Genomic DNA, 20,201 nt, shown 5'->3' on the forward strand with positions numbered 1-20,201 from the left:
TGATGGGTATCAAACAGTTCGAAAAGTTGTAGGCGTCCAAGGCCAGGAGGCCAAAATTATCGCTGATTGACGTACAGCTACCGACATACACAAAGGAGATCATTCCGGTGCTAGGCAGCGCCACGGTAGTCGTGATCCACAAAGATTCGGAGAACGGGTGCCAATCTGGGTTGTCCCGGGGGATGGTCCCGCACTACTGGGGAGGAGTTGGCTTGCTGTCATGAACTGGAAATCGAGCGACGTCAATGCAATTTCCACTGTGGAGCGAGTATCATGCTCACAGATCCTGGACAAATTTGACTCATTATTTCAACCCGGCATTGGCACTTTCATGGGGGCCAAGGTATTGATTCACATAAACTCGGACGCCAGGCCAGTACACCACAAGGCCAGGGTGGTGCTGTACGTGATGCGGGAAAAGATAGAAGGCGAATTGGACCGCCTGCTGAGGGAAGGCATCAGCTCGCCAGTTGAATTCAGTGACTGGGCGAGCCCGATTGTGCCGGTGCTCAAGGCGGATGGGTCGGTCAGGATATGTGGTGATTACAAGGCCACCATCAATCGGGTGTCACTCCAAGACTAGTACCTGCTACCGAGAGCGGAGGACCTCTTTGCGACGCTATCCGGTGGCAAACTTTTTTCAAAATTGGACCTGACCTCAGCTTACATGACCCAGGAGCTGGCGAGTGAGTCGAAGAAGCTGACCACCATCACGACACACAAGGGATTGTTTGAGTACAACAGATGTCCGTTCAGGATTCGCTCGGCCGCCGCGATCTTCCAATGAAATATGGAAAGCCTCAAGTCGTCCAGGGACGGTGGTTTTTCAAGACGACATCCTCATCACGGGTTACGATACTGAAGAACACCTCCACAACCTGGAGGAGGTGCTACGCAGACTGGACCGGGTAGGGCTGTGACTGAAAAAGGCGAAGTGCGTCTTCCTAGCTCCAGAGGTAGAATTCCTGGGGATGAGGGTAGCAGCAGACGGGATCAGCCCTACTGCGTCCAAGACGGAAGCGATCCAGAGAACACCCAGACCCCGTAGCACGACGGAGCTGCGTTCGTTCCTGGGGCTCCTGAACTATTTTGGTAACTTTCTTCCCAAATTGAGCACGCTGTTAGAGCCGCTACACATGCTCCTACGCAAAGGTCGTGAATGGGTCTGGGCGTACAGCCAGGAATGGGCTTTTAATAGAGCACGCAATTTGTTATGTTCCAACAATCTGTTAACGCTACATGACCCATGTAAAAAACTTGTGTTAATGTGCGATGCGTCGTCCTATGGTGTCAGTTGTGTGTTGCAGCATGTCAATGCCAAGGGTCAGTTACAGCCGGTAGCTTATGCCTCCAGAAGTCTGTCCCAGGCAGAAAGGGGCTACGGGATGGTAGAAAAGGAGGCGCTCGCATGTGTATATGCGGTAAAGAAAATGCACCAGTACCTGTTTGGCAGGAAATTTGAGCTGGAGACAGATCACAAACCTCTAACGTCCCTTTTGGCCGACAACAAGGCCATAAATGCAAACGCATCGGCCCGCATACAGAGGTGGGCACTCACGCTAACCGCCTATGACTACACAATTCGGCACAGACCAGGCACCGAAAACTGCGCCGATGCACTCACTAGCCGACACTGAGGGGGCTACTGAGCATGCTGCTGAGATGGTCAAGGCTGTTGCAGCTTTCGGAAGCGAAGGCTCACCCGTGACAGCCCGTCAGATTAAAGTCTGGACAAATAGAGACCCGATATTGTCTCTAGTCAAGAAATGTGTCCTGAATGGGGACTGGGCAGCCACATACAGGGCATGCCCTGAGGAATTTAAACCATTTCACAGGTGCAGGGATGAACTCTTGATTCAGGCCGATTGCCTACTGTGGATAAACCGCGTAGTCATGCCCCAGATGGGCAGAGAGATGTTCCTCAGAGAACTCCACAATAAGCACCTAGGCATTGTCATAATGAAGGCAATTGCCAGGTCACACGTTTGGTGGCCAGGGATAGACGCAGATCTGGAACTTTGTGTTCGCAGGTGCAACACGTGTGCTCAGCTGGGCAATGCGCCCAGGGAAGCCCCCCATGGTTGCTGACCATGGCCCGCCAAGCCTTGGTCACGTATCCATGTGGACTACGCAGGTCCTTTCATGGGAAAAATGTTTTTGGTTGCAGTAGATGCCTACTCCAAATGGATCGAGTGTGACATTTTAAATTCAAGCACATCCTCTGCCACGGTCGAAAGTCTACGGGCAATGTTCGCCGCCCACGGTCTACCGGACATCTTGGTCAGCAACAATGGTCCGTGCTTCACAAGCACTGAATTCCATGGCAGGCAATGGAATTAACCATGTCAGAACGGCACCGTTCAAGCCGGCCTCAAACGGCCAGGCAGAACGAGCAGTGCAGGTAATCAAACAGGGGATGTTCAGAATCCAAGGGGGTTCCCAACAAATCTGCTTATCACGCCTCCTGTTGGCCTACAGATCCCGACCACACTTGCTCACAAGGGTTCCACCCGCAGAGCTACTAATGAAAAAGAAGCTCAAAACCCGGTTATCCCTTATACACCCCACCATGAAAGAAATTGTCGAGAGCAGGCGGCAGTCACAATATGACTACCATGACAGGAATGTGAGGGCGTGATGTATTGATGTAAATGACCCTGTTTTTATCCTCAACTATGCTGCAGGGCCCAAATGGCTCGCAGACACTGTGATTGCCAAAGAGAGAAATAGGATTCTGGTAGTTAAACTTACCAATGGACAAATCTGCCGCAAACATGTGGATCAAACTAAAAGGAGGTTCAGCAACCAGAGAAGAAGCAGAGGAAGAACACGATGTAGAGTTCACTCCTCCACAAGTGACCGAACACAGGGACCAAAGAGAGGAGAGCCCAGTCACTGTGGGCAGTCCGAACAGGCCTGAGGCAGCGCAAACAGCAGACACTCAGGCCAGCGCCCAACAACCGGAGCCCCAACTCAGGCGCTCTACAAGGTAGCGTAAACCACCAGAGAGACTCAACCTGTGACCCCAATAAGACTTTGGGGGGGGGAGATGATGTCACGTATTCAACCAGCAATGTAACCCATGTATAATCTGACCTAAGTTGTACACTGTGAGAACACTGACCACTAGGTGGTGAACTTGTGGGAGACACTCCTAACCTGGACCTTCAGGTATAAAAAGGGAAGCTCCACCCACTTCCTGCACTTGAGTGCTAAGGAATAAAGGACAGGTCACAGACTGACCTTCTCTCAAGCCTGGGCCTCGTGTGAATTTATACTGTATAGTAAGGACGTATCACTCTCTATCCTCTCTCTCTACCTCTCCCTTTACCTTCTGTGCATGTGTGGATGACCCCTGACCTCGCGAAATACGGGGAAACCTGCTTACCAAAAAAAAACGCATGTGCAGAAGGCCGTTGCTAGGGAAGCCTTGCCTGCCACATCGCTAGGGCCCATTTCACATCGCTGGGCTATCGCCTCCCAAAAAAAGCCGAAAGTCACGATCCTGAAGGCTGAAACATCGCTCAGGCTGGAACATCACCCATTTTTTGGGCCCTAGCGATCGAAGACTAAGTCTAGCCCGATGCTAAGCATGATGATGAACCAGGTAGGAAGCAAACCAGAATTAATAACTTTCAGAAATTGGATGGGAAATCTTTAAATTGGTTTTATGTAAATACAAGGAATGTTAGAAGCAAATTGTTAGAATTGCAATCCTATGCTGTTTTGGAGAATCTAGACATATTGTGTATTTCTGAGACATGGCTAGTTGAAAGTGATTGTCATGTCTGTAACCTTTATGTTACAACACTGCAATACTGTATATATGTAAGAAATGCACACCTTGACCACAGGGGGTGAACTTGTGGGAGACACTCCTCACCTGGTCATCCAGGTATATAAAGGCAGGGTCATCACTTCTTAGTCCTGTGAATAAAGGTTCAGGTTATGGAGTGACCTTGTCCATAGAATGTGCCTCATGTGGATTTGTGGTATTGTGTAAGGACTTTACATTGGTGACGAGAAACGGGAATCAACAACCCACGAGAATGGCCAGCAACAGCCCAGATGAATGGTACTGTGTTGGTGAGGACTGGGGCGATTTCATTGAGAGGCTCCAGCAGAGTTTTGTCATGAAGGACTGGCTGGGAGATGCAGCGGCCGACAAGCGAAGGGCTCATCTGCTGACCAGCTGTGGACCTAAGACTTACGCGCTCATGAAAGACCTGCTGGCACCCAAGAAGCTGGCGGACAAAACCTTTGAAGAGCTCAGCAAACTAATCGGTGAGCACCTCAAACCGGCGAGCAGCGTACACATGGCCTGACACAGATTCTATACCCATCGACGTCGGGAAGGACAGAGCATACCGGATTTTGTTGCAGACCTCTGGCACTTGGCCAGCCTCTGTAAGTTCACAGATGCCTGCAGGGGGGAGATGTTAAGGGATTTCTTTATTGAGGGCATCGGTCATGCTGGGATTTTCAGAAAGCTAATTAAGACCAAGGACTTGACCTTGGAAACGGCGTCATTGATGGCTCAGACTTTTATGGCGGGGCAGGAGGAAACCAAGATAATATACGCGCGCAATTCTGCCTCCAACGTGGCGCTGGATCAGGGAGTCAATATCATAAATGCAACACAGAGCCCCGCAGGCAGGCAAGGGCAGTTTGACACACCCCAGGCAGCAATAGACCCACGAGTAAGTCTCCAACAGAGACAATGGCAGGCTGAACGGACATTTACCCCCCCCTCCCCCCCAGTGGACAATGCTGCCTGGGATGGGGCCATTGACACCCAACTAACAGGGTGCTCAAGAGCAGTCACAGGGACAATCAGTGAGGAATGCCTTGCAACAGCTCTTTTGTTCACAACAATGGGAATCTCAGTTCATGCTGGAGCTGTGGGGGCAGACATGCTGCCAGGACGTGCAGGTTTCAACAGTTCGTCTGCAGAAATTGTAACCTCAGTGGCCATTTAACCAGAATGTGCAGAAAGCCTGTGACCAGTCTAATATACGAGGCGGATGAACCAGATGAGGGGTCTGCGAGGCAGGATGACACTTGGGGCAAATCAATGGACACTGAAGTTCAGCGGGTTCATGTGGCAAACATTCGCAGCTCATATACCAAAACACGACCTATGATGATGAAAGTCCTATTAAACGGCATCCCTGTACGCATGAAGCGGGACATGGGGGCCAGCCAGTCATTCATGAGTGGTCAACAATTCGAAAAGCTGCGGCCACTCAAAGCCAGCAGACCCAAACTAGATCGCATTGAGATGCAATTACAGATGCACACCAAAGAAATCATTCCAGTGCTAGGCAGTGCAATGTTGGGGGTCACACACAATGGATCGGTGAACCGACTGCCGCTTTGGATTGTCCCGGGCAATGGTCCCGCAATGTTGGGGAGGAGCTGGTTAGCTGAGATGAACTGGAAATGGGAGGATGTGCACACCATGTCATCTGTTGAGCAAAGTTCATGCTCACAGGTCTAACAGAAATTTGAGTCACTATTTCAACCTGGCATCGGGACGTTCAAAGGTACCAAAGTAGTGATACGCATCACCCCGGACGCTAGACCAGTGCACCACAAAGCCAGAGCTGTGCCGTATGTGATGCGGGAGAAAACTGAGAGTGAGTTGGACCGGTTGCTGAGAGAGGGCATCATCTCGCCCATTGAATTCAGCTACTGGGCGAGCCCCATCGTTCCCGTCCTAAAAGCGGATGGCTTGGTCAGAATCTGTGGCGACTACAAGGCCACTATCAACTGGGTGTCCCTACAAGACCAATATCCGCTCCCGAGAGCAGAGGACCTTTTTGCCACGCTGGCAGGCGGCAAGTTGTTCACCAAGTTGGACCTCACTTCAGCCTACATGACCCAAGAACTGGCCGATGAATCTAAACTACTGACCACCGTCACCACACACAAGGGACTGTTTGTTTACAACAGGTGTCCGTTTGGCATTCGATCAGCGGCCGTGATTTTTCAAAGAAACATGGAAATCCTGCTCAAACCCATTCCCGGAATGATTGTATTTCAGGACGGCATCCTCATCATGGGTCGTGACACCGAGGAACACCTCCACAACCTGGAGGAGGTGCTACGCCGACTGGACCGGGTAGGCCTGCGACTCAAAAGTCTAAGTGTGTGTTTTTGGCTCCCGAGGTCGAGTTTCTGGGCAGGAGGGTTGTTGCAGATAGGATTCGGCCCACCGAATCCAAAACGGAGGCGATTTGACGAGCGCCCAGGCCCTGCAACACATCGGAGTTGCGTTCATTTCTGGGACTCTTGAACTATTTCGGGACTGAACTTAAGCACATTGTTGGAGCCACTGCACGTGCTCCTGCGTAAGGGTTGTGATTGGTTGTGGGGGGGCTGTCAGGAACGGGCTTTCAATCCAGCGCGGAACCTACTTTGTTCAAATAAGTTGTTGACCCTGTACGACCCCCGTAAGAAATTGGTTCAGACATGTAATGCATCGTCCTATGGGGTCGGGTGCGTGTTGCAGCAGGGTAACGCTGAGGGCCAACTATAACCTGTGGCTTATGCCTCCAGGTCACTCTCTCAAGCTGAACAGGGATATGGGATGGTTGAGAAGGAAGCACTCGCATGTGTCTATGGGGTGAAAAAGATGCATCAGTACCTTTTTGGCAGGAGGTTTGAATTAGAAACGGACCACAAGCCGTTAACATCCCTGATGTTAGACAGCAAGGCTGTCAATGCCAATGCGTCAGCTCGCATACAGCGATGGGTTCTCACACTCGCTGCGTATGACTACACCATTCGGCACCGGCCTGGCACTGAAAACTGCGCTGACGCGCTCAGCAGGCTTCCACTGTCCACTGAGGGGGCAGCGGAGCAAAGCGCTGAGATTGTCATGGGTGTCGATGCCTTTGACAGCACAGGCTCCTCCATCACAGCCCGCCAGATCAAAATCTGGACCAACAGAGATCCCCTCCTATCCTTGATTAAGAAATGTGTCCTGATTGGGGATTGGGTGCCCGCACACGGAGCATGCCCTGAAGAGGTCAGACCGTTTCACAGACGGATGGATGAGCTCTCCATCCAAGCCGACTGCCTACTCTGGGGCAGCCGGGTAGTCATGTCCCAGAGGGGCAGGGAAGCATTCATCAGGGAACTCCACAGCGAGCACCCAGGCATCGTGCTGATGAAGGCCATTGCCCTGTCACATGTCTGGTGGCCGGGAATTGATTCAGACCTGGAACACTGTGTTCGTAGGTGCACGACGAGTGCCCAGCTAGGTAATGCCCCCAGGGAGGCCCCGCTCAGCCCGTGGCCCTGGCCCACCAGGCCATGGTCACGTATTCACGTAGACTATGTGGGCCCGTTCATGGGAAAAATGTTTCTCATTGTGGTTGATGCGCACTCGAAATGGATCGAGTGCATCATTTTGAATTCGTGCATGACATCCACCACCGTGGAGAGTCTGCTCGCGGTCTTTGCGACCCACGGCTTGCCGGACATGCTTGTTAGCGATAATGGCCCATGTTTCACAAACTACGAATTCCGGGAGTTCATGTCGGGTAATGGCATTAATCATGTTAGGACAGCACCATTCAAGCCGGCCTCCAATGGCCACGTGGAACGTGCGGTCCAAATCATAAAACAAGGCATACTCCGGATTCAAGGACACTCCCTCCAATGCCGCCTATCGCGCCTCCTGCTGGCCTATAGGTCCTGACCGCACTCACTCACGGGGGTCCCGCCCACGGAGTTACTCATGAAATGAACACTCAAAACTCGGCTGTCCCTCATTCATTCAGTCCTGTCCGACACTGTTGAGGGCAAGCGCCAGTCCCAAAACGAGTACCATAACCGAAATTCAAGGGGGAGATGTCTAGAAATTGATGACCCCGTATTTGTTCTCAATCATGCTTTGGGGCCCAAATGGCTTGAGGGTACTGTAATAGACAAAGAGGGGTATCGGGTCACAGTGGTTAAACGTAACAGTGGGCAGATATTCCGCAAGCATCTGGACCAAGTAAAAAAAAGGTTCAGCATGGACACTGAGGAACCTGAGGAAGATCATGAGATGGAATTCACACCACCGCCAGTGAACGAGCAACAAGAACATTCAGCAGCATGCACAGTCCCTGCGGTCAGCCCGGACAGGCCGGAATCACCACAGGCGACAGACAAGCATACCAAGGCTCAACAACCAGAGCCCCAACTGCGGCGCTCCATGAGAGAGCACAGACCACCCGAGAGACTTAACCTATGATCCCAATAAGATGTTGAGGTGAAGGTGATGTCATGTATGTAACCTTTATGTAACAACACTGCAATACTGTATATACGTAAGAAATGCACACCTTGACCACAGGGGTGAACTTGTGAGAGACAATCCTCACCTGGTCACCCAGGTATATAAAGAGAGGTCCCACGCAGGGTCATCACTTCTCGGTCCTGTGAATAAAGGTTCAGGTCATGGAGTGGCCTTGTCCATAGAATGTGCCTCGTGTGGATTTGTGGTATTGTGTAAGGACTTTACAGTGATGGGACAGAACTTTACCTAAAGGGCTACAAGGCTTTCAGAAAGGATAGGGTAGGTCAAAGGGGAGATGGGGTTGCTATTTTTATCAGTGAGAATTTAACAGCTGGAGAGAGATTTGGGGGGCATAATTGCCTCTTTTTCTAACCCTGTTCGTGCCTCCAGGGGCAAGGCAGTTTTTGCCCGGGTGAGGGGGGCACTTCCGGAGGCGATGACCCAGCAGTGCCGCGCCCCATGATTCACGCCCTGGGTCGCCACGCAACCGGCGATGACATCATTGCCATGCATGGTGACCCTTCTCCACACCAACCCCTTAACGCCCCGTGGTGGAAATTGCCAGTCACAAGGTTGGCGGTCAGTCACTGTCGGGACGTTCTTTAAAGGGTAGGCCTGCAGCACCAGTGCTGCAATCTTTGTTTGTCAGCCGACTCTTGGGTGGGCTTGACCATGGCGGCCCTATCATGATCCAGGGCACCATCGTACAGCCCCGCACTCTGTCTTGGGTGCCAGGCCGCTGGCCCGGTCTCATGATGCTCTGGTGGCCCAGTGGAGGTCACCAAAAGGCCGTGCAGAGTGTGCAGCAGCCCTCCCCTTTAATGGAGGAAGGAGGCTTGTGCCAAGAGTTTTTCGGAGGCTTTGGAGGGAGGTGGCACAGGACGTCTCTGCTAGAGACATGGAGCCGCGAACTGCGACCCAATGTCACAAGAAGTTTAACAACCTCATGAAGGGATCCAAGATGATTGGAGACCAGGCTCCACTGCATGTGCTTAGCACACACACACATTCCTACTATCCCCCTCCGTCCTTCCCACAGGTCCTCTCTCCCTGGGTTTCAGAGAATGCAGTGTAGGCCTCCTGACTTCGCTGTTGGCCCGTGCTGCACTTTCCCTGGGCCCCGACCTCGCTGCTGGTCCACCCTGTCCCACTCCTGGATCCCAATGTCGCTGCTGGGCTTCGAACTCACTGCACCTCTCCCGGGCCCCGCTCCTGGGTCCCGACTTCGCTCCTCCTCCCGTCCTCGGTGTTCCTCCCAACCTCGCTCCTGGGCCCCGACCTTGCCGCCCCTCCCTCCCGACCTCGCTGTTCCTCGCGACCTCGCCCCTGGGTCCCGACCTGGCTGCTCCCGACCTCACTCCTGGGTCCCGACGTTGCAGCTGGCCTGTATGACTCGGCTCCAACTCAATCCGACGGCAATGAGCAACGAGGAAAAAAATAGACATCGAAGAGCCCTGCATCGGGGAACACGGGCTGCAAGGATCGGTGACATTTTGATAAGGTATTGCATAAGAGGCTTCCCTTTCAGATCGGTGCCTCTGATATTACTGGAAATATATTGAGTTGTATTCAGAACTGGCTGGCAGGACATTGACAAAAAGTAGTTATAGATGGACTTGGATCTGTTTGGAGATCGGTCACCACTGGTGACCCCCAGGGATCAGTGTTAGGACCGTTGCTTTTTACTATTTTTATTAATGATCTGGATGTAGGGGTTGGGGGCAGGCACAATTTGCAAATGATACCAAGATCTGTGCAAGTGTTAGAACTGTAGAAGATGCTCGTCTGCTTCAGGCAGATCTTAAGACTGGAAAATGGTGTATAACTTAGATAAATGCAGTGTTATGCATGTGGGCAGGGCAAATGCTCAACATTCATACATCCTCCAGGAAAAGGCATTAAAGATGGTGGAGATAGAAAGATTTGGGCATTCGAGTGCATTCCCAGAGAATAGTAGACCTCTGGAACGAGCTACCGTTTCGTGTGGTGGATGCAGACTCACTGAATTCCTTCAAGCAAAAGCTGGATTTGTTTCTGGCTGTGGCGGAGATCACACCTTACAGAAGATAGGTGCTTTGTAAAATGATTCATTCTGGGATATGGGCGTTGCTGACAAGGCCAGCATTGATTACCTATCCCCAATTACCCTTGAGAAAGTGGTGGTGAGCCGGCTTCTTGAACCGTTGCAGTCCTTGTGGTGAAGGTACTCCCACAGTGTTGTTAGGAAGAGAGTTCCAGGATTTTGACCCAATGACAATGAAAGAACGGCGATATATTTCCAAGTCATGATGGTGTATAACTTGGAGAGGATCTTACAGGTGATGGTGCTCACATGCGCCTGCTGCCCTTGTCCTTCCAGGTGGTAGAGCTTGCAGGTTTGGGAGGTGCTGCTGAAGAAGGAGATGCTGCAGAGCATCTTGTAGATGGTACACACTGCAGCCACAGTGCACCGGTGATGGAGGGAGTGGATGTTTAAGGTGGTGGATGGGGAGCCGATCAAGCGGGCTGCTTTGTCCTGGATGGTGTTGAGCTTCTTGAGTGGTCTTGGAGCTGCACTCATCCAAGTAAGTGGAGAGTATTCCATCACACTCCTGACTTGTGCCTTGTAGATGGTGGAAAGGATTTGGGGAGTCAGGTGAGACACTCGCCGCAGAATACCCAGCCTCTGACCTACTCGTAGCCACAGTATTTATGTGGCTGGTCCAGTGAGGTTTCTGGTTAATGGTGACCCACAGGATGTTGATGGTGGGGGATTCAACGATGGTAATGCCGTTGAATATCAAGGGAAGGTGGTTAGACTCTCGCTTGTTGGAGATAGTCATTGCCTGGCACTTGTGTGGTGCGAATGTTACTTGCCACTTATCAGCCCAAGCCTGAGTCTTGCTGCATGCAGCGATGGATTGCTTCATTTTCTGAGGAGTTGTGAATGGCACTGAACACTGCAATTATCAGCGAACATCCCCACTTCTGACCTTATGATGGAGGGAAGGTCATTGATGAAGCAGCTGAAGATGGTTGGGCCAAGGACACTGCCCTGAGGAACTCCTGCAGCGATGTCATGGGGTTGAGATGATTGGCCTCCAGCCACCACAACCTAGGTATGACTCCAGCCAGTGGAGAGTTTTCCCCCTGATTCTTATTGAATTCAATTTTACTGGGACTCTTTGATGCCACATTTGGTCAAATACTGCCTTGATGTCAAGGGCAGTCACTCTCTCCTCATCTCTGGAATTCAGCTCTTTTGTCCATGTTTGGACCAAAGCTGTAATGAGGTCTGGAGCCGAGTGATCCTGGCCAAACCCAAACTGAGGATCGGTGAGCAGGTTATTGGCAAGTGCCACTTGATAGCACTGTCAATGACACCTTCCATCACTTTGCTGATGATTAAGAGGAGACTGATGGGGTGGTAATTGGCCGAATTGGATTTGTCCTGCTTTTTGTGGACAGGATGCCAGTGCTGTAGCTGTATGGAACAGCTTGGCTAGAGACACGGCTAGTTGTGGAGCACAAGTCTTCAGCACACAGCCGGGATGTTGTCGGGGCTCATAACCTTTGCTGTATCCAGTGCGCTCAGCTGTTTCTTGATATCAGGTGCAGTGAATCGAATTGGCTGAAAACTGACTTGTGTAATGGTGGGGACCTCAGGAGGAGGCCAAAATGTATCATCCACTTGGACATCTGGCTGAAGATGGCTTCAGCCTTATCTTTTGCATTTGCGTGCTGGGCTCCATCATTGAGGATGAGGATATTCATGGAGCCTCCTCCTCTCATTAGTTGTTTATTGTCCACCACCATTCACGACTGGAAGTGGCAGGACTGTAGAGCTTTGATCTGATCCGTTGATTGTGGGATTGCTTAGCTCTGTCTATAGCATGCTGCTTCCGCTGTTTAGCATGCATGTAGTCCTGTGTTGCAGCTTCCCCAGGTAGGTACCTCATTTTTAGATATGCCTGGTGCTGCTCCTGATATGTTCTTCTGCACTCCTCATCAATCCAAGGGACCAACCCTGGTTCAATGGTAATGGTAGATTGAGGGATATGCCGGGTCATGAGGTTACAGATTATGGTGGAATACATTTCTGCTGCTGCTGATGGCACACAGTGCCTCATGGATGCCCAGTTTTGAGCTGCTAGATCTGTTCTGAATCTATACCATTTAGCACGGAGGTAATGCCACACAACACGATGGAGGGGGTCTTCTGTGTGAAGACAGAACTTCGTCTCCACAAGGATTGTGCGGTGATCACTGCTACCAATGCTGTCATGGACAGATAGATGCATCTGCGACAGGTAGACTGATGAGGACCAGGTCAAGTAGGTTTTTTCCTCATGTTGGGTCTCCTAACCTGAGGAAGGACATTCTTGCTATTGAGGGAGTGCAGCGAAGGTTCACCAGACTGATTCCCGGGATGGCGGGACTGACCTATCAAAAAAGACTGGATCAACTGGGCTTGTATTCACTGGAGTTCAGAAGAATGAGAGGGGACCTCATAGGAACGTTTAAAATTCTGACGGGATTAGACAGGTTAGATGCAGGAAGAATGTTCCCAATGTTGGGGAAGTCCAGAACCAGGTGACACAGTCTAAGGATAAGGGGTAAGCCATTTAGGACCGAGATGAGGAGGAATTTCTTCACCCAGAGAGTGGTGAACCTGTGGAATTCTCTACCACAGAAAGTTGTTGAGGCCAATTCACTAAATATATTCAAAAAGGAGTTAGATGAAGTCCTTACTAATAGAGGAATCAAGGGGTATGGTGAGAAAGCAGGAATCGGGTACTGAAGTTGCATGTTCAGCCATGAACTCATTGAATGGCCGTGCAGGCTAGAAGGGCCAAATGGCCTACCCCTGCACCTATTTTCGATGTTTCTATGTTTCTATGTTACCACTTGTTGCAGGCCCAGTCTGGCAGCTGTGTCCTTCAGGACTCGGGCAGTAGGTCAGTAGTGGTGCTACCAAGCCACTCTTGATGAAGGGCATTGAAGTCCCCTACCCAGAGTAAATTCTGTGCCCTTGCTACCCTCAGTGCTTCTTCCAAGTGGTGTTCAACATGGAGGATACTGATTCATTAGCTAAGGGAGGGCGGTAAATGGTTATCAGCAGGTTTCCTTTCCCATGCAGGGAATTAAAGGCCAGAGTGATCTCCTGGACTAGTTTCGATCGCCTAGATGGGTCGGAGAATAATTTCCCAGATTTTTTTTTCCAAAATTGGCCTGGGTTTTTCATGTTTTTTGGGGTCTCCCAGGAGATCACATGGTTTCGGGTGAGTGGAGTGTAGGCTGCTGACTGTTGTTGCCAGAGACTACAAATAACCTTGCAGGATGCCCTTGACTAGTTCTGGGCCGAGAAGGTGCGGCTGTAGACCGCAACATGTGATGGGCGGTTTCAGTCTGGATGAGAGGCAGCAACAAGTGCAATGGTAGAGTGGCAGGCTCATGAATGCTGTCATCCTGAAAGAGGACAACAAGTTCCTGCTCCACTGACCCACTGCCACACCCCCGGGACAGCACCTCAGCATCCCTACAGCATTAAGACTTTGCGTCACTTCTGTCTGTGATGCAGTGGAAGCTGCCACATCGCCCATGACATGCGTCACGAGGTCTGGATCCGCACGGTCTCTCTGGGAGTCCACCATCCTCTGCAGAGTAGAAATGATGGGCTCCATGGCAGAGCTCTGTGCAATGTTAGAGGCAGACTCCTCCACACTCCTCACCTTTGCCAAGAGGCTCTCCGACACCCAAGCCATTGGACCGAACATTTTGGAGTGCATGCCCATCACCCTTCTTGTGAATGCTTCCCCATCGAGGCCCTCATCTGAGACTTGTGCAGCAGAACTCATGTGCGATCTCTCCTTCCGGGGAGCTGGCTCCCAAGCTACCCTTTCCCCTTGACCTTGCTGCAGCCCATAAGTCCTCGGTGCATCACCCAGTGTAGACCCCACTACTAAACTTGCCTCTAAAGATCGCGTAGTGCCAGTATCTCAGGTGGTGCCTGCGGGTGAGATGCAGTGACCCAGTGCTTTGCTTGTCCTCCTCTTCTCCTCAGGAACAGGCTGCTCAGCTGGTTGCTGATTATTTGACAGCATAAAGGCACAAGACTCGCGTGAGGGCAGGATTGGAGCAAGGAATGCATTCTCAGGAGGTGGAAAGTGAGAAAGGATGGTGGCGTGAGGGGGAAATGGGATGAGGAGGAGAGGATGAAGATACCATTGTTGCCTCCAATGGAGTAGATGTTGCCGACGGCCACCCATCCCCTGCTACTCAATGAGTTGCAGTACTCGCTCCTTGAGGTCTGTAAGTTGCTGGAGCTGCGCATCACCCCCACTTGCTCTCTGCTGCTCCCTCCTGCCGTGGGCTACCTTGGCCTGAAAGAGAAACGAATGTGCGCAAGTCAGAGTTCAGCTATGTGTTTGGGAGATATGCCTGCCATTGTTGAATAACTAATTGTAAGCAAGGCGTGAGATGTGGATGTGAGTTTAAGTAGGTACAGATGCTTGGTGGGTGAGTGGTGGGGAGAGTGTGGTGCTTTGTACAGTGAGTACAGACTGAGGTTCAGATGCTTGTATGTAGGACCTGTTGAAGCACATGCTCACTTTGACCACGCGAGTGAGGCTGTTAAATTTCTTCCGGCACTGTGTCAGGCTGCGTACGCCCTGACTGGTCAAGACCCCCTGGCCACTTCCCTCCACATTGCCCTGAAGACCTGGGGCAATGGCCTCCCTCCAGTGGCCGAGAACAGCACTACCCTCCTTCGTTCCACTCCCGTAATCAATGCCTCCAATATCTGGTTGGTGAAACGACAAACTCTCTCCCTGGGCGTGGGATCAGCCATTGCGATCAGGGCATTGAGTTGGTGCAGGTCGCCTTCACAGCCAGCAATGCTGATAATGAAGACCTGCACAATGATGCAACCTCCCCTTTAAGAGCTGGAAGGAGTCAGTATGAATTGCCAATTGCATTGCACTGAAATTCATTATCGCTCTGCTATAACGCCCTCCTGAGCTCATGAGTGTTCCAGTTTTTTCCTGGAGCACTAACAGCCAATTTACTGGAAGCTGAGAATCATTAGCGCCTGCCGTTCATTTTTCATGATTTCAAAAGTTAGCACTCCAAACAGGTGCTCCAAATTTCTAGCCCTAGACCCCCCACCCAAACAGTTTCTCTCTGTCTACCCGACCTGTTCCCCTTAATATATTAAAAACTTCGATTAAATGACTCCTTAATCTTCTAAATTCCAAGAATACAACCCCAATTTGAGTAATTTCTCCTCATAATTTAACCCCTGGAGTCCGGACTCCCTCCAAGGCCAATATATCCTTCAGGCCAATATATCCTTCCTAAGGTGTGGTGCCCAGAATTGCTCAGTGCCCCAGGTGTGGTCTAACCAGGGCTTTGTCCAGCTTTGGAATAACTTCTATCCCTTGTATTCTGGTCCTCTAAATATAAAAGCCTTTTTGATTATTTTCTGCACCTATTCATGACATTTTAATGATCTATGTACCTGGACCCCCAAGTCTCTTTGGAACTCCACTGTTTTTAGCCTTTCACCATTTAGAAAGTACCCTGTTCTATCCTTTTTAGGTCCAAAGTGTATGACCTCGCATTGAAATCCATTTACCACAGTTTTGCCCATTCACTTAATCTCATAATAGCTTTTTGTAATTTTATGCTTTCATCTATACTGCCTACGCCGCCTATCTTTGTGCCATTGGCTTATTTGGATATATGGCTTTCTATTCCATCATCGAAGTCATTAATACAGTGAATAGTTGAAACCCCAACACAGATCCCTGTGGGACTGAACACAACTAAATTAATATAAAAGTGAAATCAATAGCAGTCCCTCCACTCTGAAACTCAATTATGATCACACTTCCCCAGAGAATCACTTACTAGGAATTATTAATTAACCCGATCTCATTACCCAGGACAAGATCTATTCCTCCCCGGTTGGTTCCATGATGTCTTTTTCTAGGAAACTGTCTCAAATGCATTTCATGAATTTGTCCTCCAAACTACTTCTGTCAATTGGATTGTCCAGTTTGTATGAAGATTAAAGTCGCCCCACGATTATTGCATTACCTTTGATACAAGCTCCTCTTATTTCTTGATTAATACTCTGTGGAACAGTTTAGCTACTGTTAGGGGGCCTATAAACTACTCCCACTAGTGATTTCTGCCCCTTGTTAATTCTTATCTCCACCCATGTGGATTCTACTTCCTGCTCTTAGGATGAAGTCTGTTATAAAACTATCAAAGGCATTCAAACTCCTGTGCATGTGTTAAGTTTTTTTCTCACTAGCCCACATTCCTTTTGACAGATGTCGCCTTCCAGGTAGGCCTTTGCAGACAGCCGTTTATGTATCAATACAAGCACGGTCAACTTTAGAGACACCTAACCCTATCTCTCCTGTGTCCGTGTGAAGTGAGAAGATGAATTATCTAGAAGAGGGTGTTCCCTGCCACTTTCATGACTCCCATATTAAAAGGAAAATCAAACAGCTAGTGAAATCAGTTCCAATTTAAAGGTTACGAACACAATTAAATTAATATAAAGATAAATCAGTACGAGTCCCATTTGATTAACCCTCCATGAACACAGCTTCCATATTAAAGAATATTTGGAAGATTATGGTCACAGCCTATGCTAGTCTGCCTCTGCCTTCCCTCAAAATTGTAGGATGCATGCCATCAAGGTTGGTTTTCCAATAGCCACTCGCCCATTTCTCACCTGAGGAACAGGTAGCCAGCAGCAGAAAATGGGAAGGGGAACATCTGCCTGATGCAATTTTGAGGTTGGGCTTTAAATGGGCAGACAGTGGACTCAACTGTCAGAAGATAATTACGGATGTGTTAGGTCATTCGATCCATCATAATTCATCCATCCTGACCTATCCTACCTGATCATTGCAGCATCCATTTATTTCTCATGTTTCAAGGTTCTCACCTCCATTACTCTATGTGGGAGTCCATTCCATGTGTCCATCACAAGATGAAAGAGGAACTTTCTGATATAAGAACACTTAGTGGATAAAGATTCAAAGTATGTTTGCAATTTAAAGTAGTTGGGATTCTCCAGATCTCCTATCGTAACTTTGGCAGGAAACCTGACAGAAACAGCGTAAAGGGCTGATCTCCTGCCAAAATTATTGCATATGTTCCATGTGATATTCTGGATTTACTTTTCACATTCTTTAACAAACATGTGCACCTCTATAAAGATCACCTATCAGATGCTTCCTTTCTCAGCCGAGGAGCCAAAGTGTCTCCAGCTTGCATCATAATTCAGACCTCTGATATTAGAAATTAATCTTGTGGCCCTGCTCTGCGTCCAAAGGTTAAATGTCTCCCTTGTGCCTCTGTGACCAACACTGGATCCAGTACTCATGGTGCAGTATGACCAGAGCTCTGCCGTTTGATCATTAGTTCCCATGTTTTGTATTCTACTTTTTGCCACGGAGTTCAACATCCTATTTGATTTGGTGATTGCTGCTCTGCATTTGTTGAACATGTTTAGCATCGAGTCTAAAAATGCGAAGTCGCTTCCAACTTCGCCCTTAGTTATATCAGCACCATTAATGCAGTGCATGTGTTGCCCATTTTTCCCTCCTCCATACAGTATCGTACCCTTATCTGCATTAAATTTCATCTACCATTGTTCTACCCACTCATATTTTGCCGAGTTTACTCTGTAGTTTCTGACCTGCCCCTCCTAGTTTGGCATCATTTGTTAACTTGACCACTTTGCATTGGATTTCAGATTCAGGCCACTGAAACAGCTGTGGTCCCAACACCAATTCTCGAAACATCCCACTCAGTACTCTACCCATCCCGACATAAATCCTATAATAAGTTACCGTCATTTTCTGTCTTCAGCAAATTTCTTATCCATTACTAAGCTTGATGCTGTGAGAAGAACTAAGGGGGAAACATTTGGCAGGTTAACGCCCCCAGTTAGCACCTGGCGGGGGCACAAACAGGGAGCTTGGGCAGTAGCGCCACGGTGGGGTGAATCCCGCGCCTTATGGCAAATTTGCCGACCCCATAGCGCTGGTGATAAGTTAGTGCCTCGGCACCTTCCGCCGTAGGTAACGTGAGGCTAGCGCTGGGCGCCCAATCTGCAAACTTCAGCAGCACCGACAGCGCCAGGGAGCGGAGATGTGAACCAGCCGTCTGGGGGGGCACTACTTAAAGGGATGCACCCCAGGTGTCAAGGAATGTCCATTCCAGAGGTCAGTTATGAGTGGCAGAGAGCGCAGGATAAATCTGAGCCAAAAAAAGGCTGCTTATTCCCCAGAGTGTTGCGGGCCATCAAAGGACTTTGCATTTCATCCCACAGCATATTGCCGTTCTGCACTCCCCGAATCATTGGGGGCTTGCGTGCAGACCCCAGTGACCCTGCCCTTTAAATGCTGGAAGGCACCTTCACCAATGCTCACTCCCAATTTCACAACACCTCATATTCATTATTGCTTGGAGCCTAACACCACTCACCTATGTCATTAGTGCCTGATTTAGCACTCCCCTGCATTCTTTGAGCACTGAGACTGAATTTAGCAGGCAGCGAGATTGATTAGCGCCCGGCGCAAAACTTCCAGTTTCACAAAAGTTAGCACCCCAACAGGGGCAATAGCGAATTTCTAGCCCTTATAGCAAATTGCAATTGATGAGGATGTGCGTCCAAAGTTGATAAATGTTGTAGCCTTAAACTACCCTGACATTTGAACAAATGAGGCTCAATGTTGCATTTCTCGATCAATGCTCACTTTCATTTACAGGTCAACTCTTTCCTATGTACCAAATCACCCATTCAACATTACAGATGGGCTAGAATCTATTCAGAAATGCAATCCTGTATAAAGTGATCTGACCTCCCTTTATAGTGCAACCTGAACCCTTCCCTTTATAGTGTAACCCGACCCCTCCCCTTTATAGTGTAACCCGACCCCTCCCCTGTAAAGTGGGATCTGACCCCTGTCCCTTTAGCCAGACTGAATGGTCAATCTCTCTGCCCTGGAATATTGCCTAGCTCAGGTATCCAAATACTGAGTCTACCACAGATGTGTAACTGTTTGAATTTCCCATTGTCCGGCACATCATCATCAAACAAACTTTACTCCAAAGTGACCATGTTTTCAGCACTTCAAGCAATCACTGAGTATTCAGAAATGAAGACACTAGAAAACTTTTACCACTCTGTAACCCAGGGTATTGAAGTCAATGAAAGCAATACTCTGACCCTGATTGAGATCAATCCCTGGTCTAGATGGATTTATCTGGACAGGGGACCTTCCTGCTCTGTATCAGCTCCTTGTTGTGTAAGTTCAAATTCTTGATTGTTATCTAGTGCCTCCTGCTGTAAAGTGTTTAGCAGGTGTGAATATCAGGTGAGGACAGAACTGGCTCAGCTGTGACTAACCTCCTCCACCTACAATATTTTGTGGAAAAATCTCAATCACTTTGAGCATCTTTGGTTACATTCCTGTTTTTCTGTTCCATTTCAGGTTGATTGATCACGCAACTATCCATTCCATGATGAATATTAATGAGCCCTGCACCAGAAGGGTGTCTCAATAATGATGCAACTTTGCAAAAATTTACAAGACCGACCGGACAGGTCAGGAACATGACCGAGTCCTGGCAGCAGATAAAAATAAATAAAATCTGAGCATTACTGGACACCTCATGGGAAGTGTTATTATTTAATGTTGCTCGGTGAACTAATTATCTATCATGTTCTCGCTCTTGCCTTTCCTCTTTCTCGCCCCCACCCCAACTAAAACATTCTCTGCTCCTTTTCCCCTTTCCCTTCCTGAGTGTGTTGAGTCTTACTGCAGTACATTTACATGGAAAGAGATCCCTCTGGTACCTCATCCAAATGGCCATTCTTCATGTGTGATCTTTGACAATG

General features: G+C 49.3%; 1 long non-coding RNA gene across 1 annotated transcript; it reads left to right on the top strand.

Annotated features, from left to right (window-relative positions):
- Positions 1-9,542: 9,542 nt before the first annotated feature.
- Positions 9,543-19,969, top strand: LOC139257745 (uncharacterized). Its single transcript, XR_011592321.1, has 2 exons — positions 9,543-9,794; positions 19,795-19,969. It is a non-coding gene; the product is annotated as an uncharacterized lncRNA (long non-coding RNA).
- The last annotated feature ends 232 nt before the right edge of the window (positions 19,970-20,201 follow it).

This window comes from Pristiophorus japonicus, unplaced genomic scaffold, assembly GCF_044704955.1.
Source record: "Pristiophorus japonicus isolate sPriJap1 unplaced genomic scaffold, sPriJap1.hap1 HAP1_SCAFFOLD_906, whole genome shotgun sequence".
In the NCBI taxonomy this organism is placed as follows: Eukaryota; Metazoa; Chordata; class Chondrichthyes; family Pristiophoridae; genus Pristiophorus; species Pristiophorus japonicus.